At 43.2% G+C, this 12,523-nt stretch overlaps 3 non-coding genes across 3 annotated transcripts; 1 reads left to right on the top strand and 2 right to left on the bottom strand.

The window, feature by feature from the left end:
• Nucleotides 1–352: 352 nt before the first annotated feature.
• On the bottom strand, nucleotides 353–426 carry Trnat-ugu. The gene has a single exon. It is a non-coding gene; the product is annotated as a tRNA-Thr (tRNA).
• A 5,153-nt stretch (nucleotides 427–5,579) lies between these two features.
• On the top strand, nucleotides 5,580–5,651 carry Trnaq-uug. Its single transcript has one exon. It is a non-coding gene; the product is annotated as a tRNA-Gln (tRNA).
• A 3,795-nt stretch (nucleotides 5,652–9,446) lies between these two features.
• Trnat-cgu lies at nucleotides 9,447–9,520 on the bottom strand. Its single transcript has one exon. It is a non-coding gene; the product is annotated as a tRNA-Thr (tRNA).
• Nucleotides 9,521–12,523: the final 3,003 nt, after the last annotated feature.

Below are 12,523 nucleotides of genomic sequence, written 5' to 3'. Positions count from 1 at the left end.
TCCCTGAAACCCGCTAGAGTCGCCGAGTACCACAAGCAGCTTCCAGGCCGGCAACACACTTTTTCCGTTCTGGGACACCAACTGAGGTATCCTATGTCCCCTATCTCCCGCTGCTGGGCCATTGTACGCGCGGAGGGCCCAGGCATCAAACGCTCCTGGAAATTCTCTTGGCCCACGTTTGGCTTCTCGCTCTTTTGATTTTTGTAAAATTTATTCATTTGGAACGAGAAGAGAGTTTGCGCAAGTCTAGGCATATTCTTTGTTGTCCCGCCATTTTCAAGAGGGAGAACGGCACCTTATGGAGAGTATTATCTTCATCCACAAGACTAATAAAATTTTCCAAAGAAAAGGCAGGCCCCACTGGGATTCGAACCCAGGATCTCCTGTTTACAAGACAGGCGCTTTAACCAACTAAGCCATGGAGCCAACTGCTATACCGGGCCTGCAAACATACCCCTATTTAACTTCTAAGGGTCATTTTGTTCATTTATTTTTAATGTAGTTTAATTGAATGTTTGTTTTGGGGGTTGAGGGTTTTTTACAACTGTATATTTAATTTCAATTTATTGTGTATTACTCACGTGGAACGCTCTCGAAAAGACAAAGAATATCAATTGTCTGTGAAAGTGCTCAGCCTTCATTCGATTCCTGTCGCACAGGGTCCCTGCTCCCACTGAGCGAGTCGGGGAAAGGAGAGGGACACGGCACAGGACGGGTCCTATGCCTGCAGAAACCCACTTTCTGACTTGTGAATCCTCCCACCAGAGTCTTTGGGACCAAGGGGACATTTACTATCATTTCCCCCTTTGATCGCGGTTGTTTGCATGTTTAACTAATTAACTTCTTTTCGCCTTGTTTTGTTTGAGATACGATCTCAGTTTTGTAGCACAGACTCGCCTTCAATTCAGGGCAATTCTTCTGTCCCGAGCGCTGGGGTTACAGGTGTGAGCCGTAACACCGTCTGTCTCTATCTTCAAACGTTGGGAAAATTCGGCTGGTTACTTTTTTAAATCCTGACGTATCTTTTCATTCTAAAAATCCCCTAATTACTCTTACAACCCAAGATTATGTGACCCCTTCATCAAGTCAGCTAATGTATAGAAAGGCCATATTTTCAGAATTAGGATAACGATAAACGCACAGTAACTTTCGAGTGGTCACCAGAGGGACCCAAAGGGTTGCTTACAGCAGGACAGAATGAAGATAGTCTACAGTTTCCATCCAGCACTGCTATACCAGTGCGGCTTACATTTCTTTATCCCAGCTTGAGTCTAACTGGCTCAGCCGACGGTAGTGCGGTGGGCAGAGTAATCTCACCCAGGAAGAGGGAGCAAATGCTCTGGCAATGGTCTACTCCGACGAGCAGCCGGGGGTTCTGTGTGCAAAACTCAGAAAAAATGCGTTGTTGGGTTTCTTTCCTGTGTTTCTCTCCCTGTGTGTGTTGAAAACGCTAGGTGTTGTGATTTTTTAAACTTGTACTATTGAACACGCGAGCATCCATTTTATAAAGGTTAACTGAATTCTGCAGATGATGGTGTTGCTTATCTATAATCCCAGCAGTCAGGAGGCTGAGGCCGGGAGTAAGGGACCTCGCTCTGTAGCCCTGTGGAGGTTTCTTCAACGACTGCTGCAGACACTCAAGTGGAAAAATACTTTGACAAAGCTATAAGAAAGAAAGAGAGAGAGAGAGAGAGAGAGAGAGAGAGAGAGAGAGAGAGAGAAAGAAAGAAAGAAAGTCAACCTAATATGACCAAGTCACTGATCTCCATGGTCCCAGGGAGTCCCACAGAATAAATAAGATGCTTTTGGAGGCAGTTGTTTCAATAAAAGTCTCTCATGAAGATTCTCAAACACTTCATTCTGCCCTGAATCACTTGCTGGTCGCTGTTTCTCTTTACCGCTTCTCGAGCATCTCTTTGCCACGGAGAGCTGTGTTTGTATGTTAGTTTCTCTCTCTTGCTTTGGCATTGCTTTTAACATGAAGAGTCAGGGCTTGCTATCAGCTCCAGAACATTCTTACCGTTGATCTAGAAGCTTGCACTCACCTGTTCTCCCCACTCTCTCATGAGCAGGTGGCAGAACTCTTCAGTCTTTCCTCCGTTACTTTAATTCTTCTGTGATATCCTTTTTCCTTATCTGTTTGACTTTCCAGATAATCCCTGTCAGCTCTGAACAAAAGATTAACTGAGTCGCTTAAATTTTAAACATTGAGATCACATAACAGAATAGATGTGCAAGTCCCTCGACACGGTGCACGGATAAACTCCCTGTAGACATCACCCATCCTATGAGCAGAGTACAGACTTAGTGGCTCTGCCAATGGCCATCCTTCTTCCTCTACTATGCTAAGGTCTCTTCAAAATTCTGCAACCACATTGTGAGCGCTTTCTCTTTAAGTTTCTATTCTATAGAATCTCTAATCTATGCCGCCATTTACAATTCGTATATAAAAGAAACAATACTTTTGTATCCTCCTACAACCTGACTTTTTAAAAAATTACACATCTTAAACTTAACCCATAGTGGTCTGCGTAACTGTAGGCCATTCGTTCTTACTTACTTTTAACTTACTTGTTTATTACTTTAAGACAGGGTCTTGCTATGTAACCCTGGATTGCCTCAAATTTCTAGCAGCCTTTCTGCCTCTGCCTTTTCAGCCCAGGGGCTGCTGGCTCGAGTTAGCAGGTACCTACCAGCCTGAGCTGTCTTAGGTACACTTTCTACTGATGTGATGAAACATCACAAACAATACAACGTGAGGAGGAAAGGGTTCATTTCAGCTTATATTTCCAGGTAACAGTCCATCACTGAGGGGAGTCAGGGCAGGAACTAGAGACAGGAACTTAAGCAAATGCCATTAAAATGCTGTTTGCTGACTTGTTCAGCCCGTTTTCTTATAGACCCCAGGACCACCTGCCCAAAAGTGGTACCACCCACAATGGGTTGGACCCACTCACATCAATCACCTATCAAGAACAGGTACCAAAAGGGTCTGAAAGGTGGCTAAGTGATTAAGAGCACTCACAACCCTTCCAGATAGCTCAGGTTCAGATCCTAGCACCTACATGGTACCTCACAGCATCTTCTATTCTGTGATAAGGCCAAGGATCCTGTTTTGTCTGAGTCAAGGTCAGTAAAATATTAATAGTTTTCTTCAGTGCTGCAGGTAACGGTTCAGAGCTGTGCCTGTCTTTGCTTTGCTTCCCCTGACAGATGTTCTTTGAATCACTATTGTGGTTACCAGAAAATCCTCCTATGGTTTGTGGTTCTCCTGGCAGTGTGCCCTTCCAGGAAAAGTATTTGATGGTGTTCAAGTCTGGCAGCTCTAGGGTAGATGGATCTAACCTACAAGAAGAAAGGGTTGTAGGCTACCAGTGTCAGCCAGAAGATGGGAGCACAAGACTCCTCCCACATTCTAGCCTTGCGTCCACTTTCCCTGCCTCATCCCATCTTACCACAGATCTTAGGAGTAATCAGTAGACAAAAAGATGTCTGAGAAATGCTGATGAACTTATCTGTCCTCTTTTTCTTTCTTCTTCAGTCTCTATTTGATTGTTCATATTTTGGCATTTCTAATTTGAGAAGTTTTGTGTAATCAGAATATTTAAATAGATTCTTATGAGGTCTGGGGCTGAATGGTCACTAATTCAACTATATTTAAGTATTTTGTTCAAGTCTTCAGATCATCAGGAATGAGACAGAGCCTCCGCTTCCTTTTCCTGACCACAGTTAATGTGCTGCTGCCCTCAGCCTTAGCATTCTTCTGGCTCCTTCGCACTCTGCATATTGTAATCACAGCCATAATTTGCAGTCAATATAGATTGAGAGTGATTTATAAGAAAGTCTCCGCCGGGCGTGGTGGCGCGCGCCTTTAATCCCAGCACTTGGGAAACAGAGGCAGGTGGATTTCTGAGTTCGAGGCCAGCCTGGTCTACAAAGTGAGTTCCAGGACAGCCAGTAGAAAGTCTCTTACTGAGGGATATTTGGGTTTTGTAGATTTTTTTAAATTGTAATTACTAAATTGATATATACTAGCAAAAAACTACGAAAGGCAAATACCACAGGCACAGCAAAAGATGAAAAGTTACTTCCTCTCTGGGATGAAGCCAAGAATTTGGTATAAATCCTTCCAACCTAGCTTCAAGTGAATATACATTTCATATATCATGACTTACTACACGTAATGCCATACTGACAAGAAACAAAGGAACAAATCACAGCTCCCGCCTTAAAAACACTGAGATAATTCATTCTGAAGTTAGTTATGTGTGATCACAGCCCTGGAACACGGTATTTAGATTACCAAGTTTCCAGTGTGGAGCAATTTCGTTTCATGACTATAGTAACAGAACGAAGAAAGTTCTACGTCAGCGCACTTTTCGAATGCATCCACAGAAACATCAGAAAGGTGGGTTACAGCTGAGTGGAGAAATGTGAGTTACAAGCCCCAGATGTTGTCTGAGAGGGCATTCTTAGTTCTTCAGTTTGTCGAAATAAGGTTTTAGTAAGTTAATAGATGCCAATTGATTTTTATCTGTTAGTCCACAACACAGGTGGGCAAGCAATAGCTATTTAGAGGGCTGCAGATGACTCAGGATGGACTGTAATTGGGCTCTGGATCTGCAGCACTCAAGTAATCATGAGTGGCAGACACACCCTCTTTCGAGGAACTGTCCGATACACTGTCCTCAACACGTCAACGATAACAGTGTCTTGTTTGTTTAACTTAAACCCCTGTTCTCCAAACTTCCAAGTAGCACACACGACTATCACATTCTTTTTTAATAGCAGTTAAGTAGACTTGCATTAATCCAAGTTTGTAGGACACAATGACTACTCTTGGACATAATTTTGAAAATATTTCTGGACATTTTTCGGGGGAGGGGAAACCAACTTAGATTATATTTAAATTCAGTTTGTGATTTATATGTGTATGTGTGCGTGCCTGTCTGCTTGTCTGAATGTTATCACCTGTGTGCCAGTGTCCTTGGAGACCAGAGGACGTCAGAGCCCCTGGTTCTGGAGTTTTAGGTGGTAGGGAGCTGCATGATTTGGGGGCTGGGAACTGAACCCCGGTCCTCTGAAAGAGCTGCCAGTATTCTTAACTGTTGACTATCCCTCCAGCACAGGGAGAGTATTTTTATATTCATGGTTAAATCATAAGTTAGAATGATATTTATCAAGTGTTAAATTGTCAAAATTTCTCATCAGAGGGGTCCTTTCCGTAGCTTTAGTAGAGGTCTCTCTAAGTAAAGTGTGGTTTTGTAAAATCTGAATAAGTGTATTATAGTGCAAATCACCTGAGGCAGGAAATCTTTGCTCCAGTTTTATCCTTATACATCATATTTGGCTGCATCTGATTCTCTGTTGGTGTCTGTCTATCCTTTCTCTTACACGGGCCTTAAATTGTGTAAGAGAAAGACGGCAATTTCTCTCTAATTAATTAACCTTTCTCATTAATTAACGTGTTACCTCCTCCCACCTCCCCCTCCCCCCAAAATCCTTGTCAAAATTGAAGCCTTGGCCTTCAGTGCATAGAAAGTTCCACAACTCTGGTTACATATTCATTATCTTTTGTGGGTCCCATGGTGTAATGGTTAGCACTCTGGACTTTGAATCCAGCAATCTGAGTTCAAATCTCGGTGGGACCTTTAAAGGCTCTTTTATAAAGGACTTTTTATAATTTCCCACCTGAGGTCTAAAAGTGGAAAAACTTGTTCCTCTACTCTATGTGACATTTGACTCAAAACACAGACACAGAGGTAACAAGCCCTGGAGAAAAATTCCTTCTGAGGTAGAGAAGTCCCAACAGCTGTAGAAAAGCCTTTTTCAGACTGCCCTGCCCTCCTCAGCCCTGCTCCCTCATGTTTTCTCTTTGTCTTTTTCCTGTCCCCACGTAAAATAAAATAAAATAAAATCTCCCACCGGCTGGAGCCGGGACAAGACCTGTGATGCCTGTACACACGGCCGGCCCTGAAACTGAACCTCTCCGAGGTTCCCCAGCTGAAGATGCTGCTGACACAGCATTCCTTCTAAACAAACACCTCACCGCATTTCTGACAAGTAGTTCTCCTGAAGAAACAACCTGAACTTGCAATGTAAACTAGGAATGAGCTGATACGGCCTCATTCGGAAAGGAAAGAATTCTCTCAGCAGGATAGCAACTAAATTAGGAAGAAACAAATATCTCCTGGGTTTTTATGCTTTAGTTTATTTTGCTTGTTTTGATTTGAGACCAGGTTTTCTGTAGGCTACTCTGGCCTCCATTTCCCAAATTCTAGGGGTACAAGCAATGGGCCATCACATTTGCAAACTTTAAACATAACATGCTAGGTTGTGGAGATGGCTCAGAGGTTTGGAGCACTGGCTGTTTTTTGAGAGGTCCTGAGTTCGATTCCCAGCAGCCCCATGGTGGCTTACAATTATCTGTAATGGGGATCCGATGCTCTCTTCTGGTGTTTCTGAAGACAGCAAACTTAAATATATGAAATAAGTAAGTAAATAAATGAATAGAAATGACTTATTAAGTCTGATGATCATGTTCTTCCTTTATGTTTTATTTTTTTCATATGTAACAGGAAATCAAGTTGAGTCCTATTTCACAGTCCAATTGCCCATTAATCCATAGATACTACATTAGCTGATATTATGAGTTCCCAGGGGTTACAAAGAGAAACTGTAACAAGTTGTTTCTAACCTTGTAAAAACAAATCGCCAGGATTCCTGTCATGGTGGTACTTACTTTGTGTGGCCTGCTAAGGTATCACTCTAACCGGAGGAGGAGATGACCCTTTTTCCTGCTGTTGCCTTAGTGGAGGTGCAGAAGTGGTCCTGTCTTCACTCTGGATGAGCTGTCCCTCAAACAACTTTCCTTTCCTGAATCCTAAGAGCATCCCTCTGCCCCTTGCCATGCATGCATGATGCTTATAACTGCAGGCATTCTTGCGACCAATCCAGCCAGCCAGCCTATGGTGTCCTGAGGGGCCCCTGCACTGCTTTCCTTCCTAACAAAGTAACTCTTCAAGCAGATTCGAAAGGCCAAACATCTTCCCGGAACTTTATGAAATGACAGAAACAGAAGGGTCGGTTTTCAAAGTTAAAAATAATTTAACGTTGTGATTCTTACGATCACATTTATCAGGTGCCCACTGCCTTAGTTCAAATCTAACAACTCAGACTTTATCAAAAAGCCTCCAAAGTGATGTGATAGAAAAGCCCGGACTTTACGTGGTGCAGAACAGCCACAGAGAGCCTGGGACACACAGGGATGCTTCTCTCACTGACTCAGGCGCCCCAAGAGTTTCCCTATTCCTTTGGGAAGCTGAGAGACTCCCTTGGGAACAAAATGGAAACAGCATGGTTACAAGGATGCAGTCTTGGCCAAACTTTAATTAGGCTTCTTTGAGCCCTCTTCTCAACTAGGTCTCATCATCTTCAGCCAAATTTCAATAAGAATCTAGCTAAGCCAGTCCAGGCCCAAGTGCTGTTGATATCTAAGCAGTCCTCTCTTTCTCTAACCTTGGTATGGGCTCAAAATCATCTTGGGAATTTTCTGTCTAATAGCTCTCACCCTCCCATTGGCTGTGAATCCCCATCTGCTCCTGTTATATTGGGCTCTAAGTTCAATCTTTCTCCCTCTTATTGCAGTACCCTTGAATGCAGCCCTCTTGCTTGTTTAACATTATTGGGTATGAATTTTGATACTTTACTCAAAGAAACTCAGCTCAGAATTTAGAATGTGATCAGCTTTTCAAAGATGTCAGGAACAGACGTCTAGACAAATTATTGGTAGCTAATTTCCTGGAGAAATGAAAGTATACCTTCAAACTTGTCCTAAACAACAAAGGGAATGACACAATAATAAAATAATGATAAAGGATCTTACAATCAATCTCCACATAAGCAAGCAAAACCACTCAATGGAATTCAACGTCTGTCTTAGTTTGGGCTTCCATTGTTATGAAGAGACACCATGACCAAGGCAACCCTTATAAAGGCAAAACATTTAACTAGACTGGCTTACAGTTTCTGAGGTTCAGTCCATTATCATCATAGCAGGAAACATGGCAGCATGTAGGCAGACATGGTGCTGGAGAAGGAGCTGAGAGTTTTGCATCTTGATTTGATGACAAGGAGAGACTGGCATCCTCAGGTAGCCAGGAGGTGGCGCTCTTCCAAAATGAGTGGAGCCTGAGCATAGGAGGAGACCTCCAGAGCCCACCACCACAGTGACACACTGCCTCCAACAAGGTCACCCTACTCCAACAAGGCCATATCTCTTAATAGCACCACTCCTTGTAGGCCAAGCATCTTCAAACCACCACAATGCCCTTGCATGATTAAACAACAAACAAACAAACAAACACTTATCAACAAATTACAGGTAGCAGAAATGAGCTTCATTCAACACAGTAAAGGCTATAGATGACACACCCTTTGTGAATGTCACACTCAATGAGGAAAGCTTAAAAAACTATTCCCTGTGTCAAGGTCAAGGCATGAGCTTTCTCTCACCAGTTCTTTTTAGCATAGTCTCAGCCTCTAATAGTCAGACAAGAGGGAAAAATATTAAAAAAGAATCCTGTTAGGAAGGAAAGAAAGAAGTAAAATTGTCTTTCAATCCCTAGTACCACAATTTTTACTAAAAAACAAACAAAAAAGAAAAAAAAAAGAAGGAAAGAGAGAGACAGAGACAGAGAGAGACAGAGAGAAGTTATCTGGCTTTGCTAATGAGATGATTTTACATAGAGAAAATCCAAAAGACTCCACTGAGAAACTGAACTTATGAACCCATTGAAGGTGAAGAACATGAAATGTGCTTTAACGAGATGATAGTGTTTCTACATAGTGGTATTGTAGTGTCTGAGAAGGTAACTAAGAAAACACCGGAGATGGACACATAGCTCCTTGGCAGAGAATTCACCTAGAATGTAGAAGGACCTGAGTCTGATCACCAAGTCAGCATCAATGAAAAAGAAGAAATAGAAAGAGGAAGGGAGGGAAGGAAGGAGGAAGAGGAAAAAAAGATGTGAACAACAGTTCCTGGAAAGAGCCGGTGCCTTCCCACTGAACCTTCTGCAAGGCTGATTAACGCTTCCCCTGCAAGTGTGCATAGTAATGCTTACTTTAATGAGTACTCCTGTAGAGAAAAGACACAAAATGCACTTTGGAAAGTGTCCAGTAAGCTCTGAGTATTTTTTCATCTATTGTGGTTTAAGGAAGACTGCTTAGAGTTTGAGAAGTCAGTAGAATATTTTATATGAATTAAATTGAAACATTTCCAATTTTCTGTTAGAAATTCTCTTAGACCTGTGCTAGATCATTAGAAAGGTTGAAGTAGTTGTCTTGGAGGAAGTGGAAGTAATGGTCAAAGAAACTGAAATCCCAAGTGATAAAACTAAAAATGATTTCAGGCTAAGAATCTGGTGGTTTCAAAAGTACTAACCAGGCCCCACTGGGATTCGAACCCAGGATCTCCTGTTTACGAGACAGGCGCTTTAGCCAACTAAGCCACGGAGCCACCTGGAAGACCCTTCCTAATTTTGGCTCAAATTGGAGTTGACTGGTGAGCTGCTTTGTTAAATTATTGTGCACGTATTGTTCAGATAGATAAACACTGTTACCAAAATAAAAAGACCCCTTTAGAGCCAACGACCCTTGAGCACACTCAACTATTTGGAAAATGCACTGAGAGAGTCCCCGGATGCGAAGAAGCCGAGACCCGAAGGGATTCCGTGAGATTATTGCTCCGAGAGACGCTGGACCTGTTTCCAGTTGTGGTAATTCAGAATCGCCAGTGCCTGGATGTTCATTAAGCGCTAGTCTCAAAACATAACAGTCAAAAGTTTTACCAAAATCAATGGCATTACTTGGCAGGATAGAAAATCGTACTTTTGAGTATTGAAAACCAAAACCCAACGCTTTGTTTTCAAACAGAGTCGACTCAACTGCAAAAAGCTGCAAACCAGAAGGCCTTTCTGTGGCGCTCGCTCCATGCTTCTAAGATGCAAAACCCAGCGTCCATCGCTGTCCTTTTGGCTCATAGGAAAGCTCTGAGATGAGTAGCAAGACTTGGGTTAGGGTTAGGGTTAGATAACTGGGATTAGATAACCTACAGCCGTAGGAAGGAGTCCCGGAACTGCTCCTTACCTTCTGCCTTCCTCGTTTTTGTGGTTGCTCTGCAATGCTCCTCATTGGACCCTCTCTTGGACAAACTAAATTCTGGAGAAGCTGAATGCAGTACTTACTGTTTTACAGAGAGGCTCCAAGACCCCGCCGGCGCCAAAGTCAGCGGGCACTCGAGTATTTGTACAAAACGTGTATTATTAATATTTAACTTTATGTGTATCTTCCGAGCATCTCTGGACTATCAATAAAGCTCTAATTCTTGAATGTAGGTCTATGGCTCGTTTTTAGTTCGTTTGTACTAATGGCGTAAGGTCCATTTTTTTCTTTTGTGTGTGAATAATTTAGCTGATCAAACAGCATCTGGGATAGTTCATTTTGGTTGTCAACTTGATTTGGACTAAGGCCCCCTGTGCTTTAGAGAGGGGCATTTTCAGAGAGGTAAGGAAAGAAGACCCACCTCAAATGTGGGTGGCACCATCCTCTAGGCTTAGGTTTCCCATTAGGAGTTTTAGAGAACAGCTAAAGGCAGACTATCCCCTATCTCCTTCTCCTCATCTGCTCAAATGTGAGCAGTTTCACATGCTCTTCACCATGGAACCAACCACCAGAATGGACTACCCTCTTTGAAACAAATCTTTCCTGCCTTAGCTTGTTTGAGCCAAGTATTTTGTCAGTGACAAGAAAAGTTTACTGTGGGGGCTGGTGAGATGGCTCAGTGGGTAAGAGGACCGACTGCTCTTCCTGAAGGTCCAGAGTTCAACTCCCAGCAACCACATGGTGGCTCACAACCGTCCGTAACGAGATCTGGCGCCCTCTTCTGGGGTGTCTGAGGACAGCTACAGTGTACTTACATATAATAGATAAATAAATCTTTAAAAAAAAAAAAAAAAAAAAAGAAAAGAAAAGTTTACTGTGACTCACAGTTGGAGGGTACAGAGTCCATCAGGATGGGAAATCATGAGGGCAGAGGCTGAAGTCCCCCTGTATCTGCAGTCAAAAAGCAGAGGGAAACCAATGCTCAGGCTCAGCTTGCTTCTCCTTTTAAACTAAGTCCAGAAGAATAAGAGTCCTAGAGCTCACATCAGGCAGGCACTGCCACCCCAGCAGAAGCTAAAGGCTTATATCTTGAACTGGGAATGCTGTGTGGCCTTTGAAAGCTCAAAGCCCAACCTCAGTGACACACTTCCTCCACCAAGGCCACACCTCTTAAACCTCCCAAACAGCATCACCAGCTGAGGACCAACCATCACACTGCCTGACAAGATTCATGTGAAAAAAAATCACATGAAGATGGCAGTACCTCCATAGAGACAACACTGGGGCAAACAGGAGCTGGACAGACACTGGGATGCTTTGTTTCTTGCAGAGGAAATGTTGCGGGAGTCCTTCAGGAGTAAGCACTCTGACACCAAAGAGAGTGGAAGAGGGGAGATGTCACTTTGGGGACCAAAGCCAGGACAGTCCTAAAAGGCCTCCATCCGGATCCAGTTGGCTTTCTCATTTTAGACTCTAAAACCACAAGGTGAGGTGGGCAAGCAAGCAACATTGTACAGATGTGTATGTGGTAATCAGCCCATTTCTGATTGGCTATTTCTCCGGGTCATTCTGGTCCAGGTAGCAAGTGAAGTCATGCTTGACAAATACACAGTGCAAGCAGTGCTTTAAGTAAATCCCCAAGTAAACAACAAATCCATACCTAATAATTAGCCTTCTGTACCTAATTCTACTTCAGAAGAACAAGGGTCCAGTGGTGAAGGAGATCTGATGCAGCTGAAGACCAGATAGCATCATGTGCCTTTCTAAAGCAGACTAGCTGGGAGCCTCTCTTAGCTACTTTCTGTTGCTGTGCCAAGACATCCATGACCAAGGCAACTTACAGAAGAAAGTTTATTTAGAACTTACAGTCTCAGAGGGTTAGAGTCCATGGCCATTCAGGCTTCACCTGAGTGGAGGTTGCTGAAAAAACTCAGGGTGTCCCAGAGCAGCAAAGGGTTTCATCTCAGACTTCATCCCCACTCCTGCTGCCTCTGATACTTCTTCTCCACATAACGTTTTACTCCAGAAGAAAGAGGAAGAGGAAGAAGAGGAGAGGGAAGAGGAGCTGGTGAGATGGCTAAGTGTTTGAGAGAACTGACTCCTCTTCTGCAGGTCATGAATTCAAATCCCAGCAACCACCTGGTGGCTCACAACCATTCATAACGACTATGGCCTCGAGCAGAGGAAGAAAAAAAAAGGAGACCACCTCCCTGCCTTTGATTTTAAAATATTTCTAGGGATTGCTTGTATGTCTGTAACTATTTTAGTGGCCAATGGTGTCTCAGCCAGGCTAAGAATGGAAGAAACTTGCAGGAAAACTTCTTGACGCTGCCCATATAGGTGTCCCCCTTTAGTACTC

This window comes from Mus caroli, chromosome 13 (assembly GCF_900094665.2).
Source record: "Mus caroli chromosome 13, CAROLI_EIJ_v1.1, whole genome shotgun sequence".
NCBI lineage: Eukaryota > Metazoa > Chordata > Mammalia > Rodentia > Muridae > Mus > Mus caroli.
This window is presented reverse-complemented; position numbering and strand designations above follow the sequence as displayed.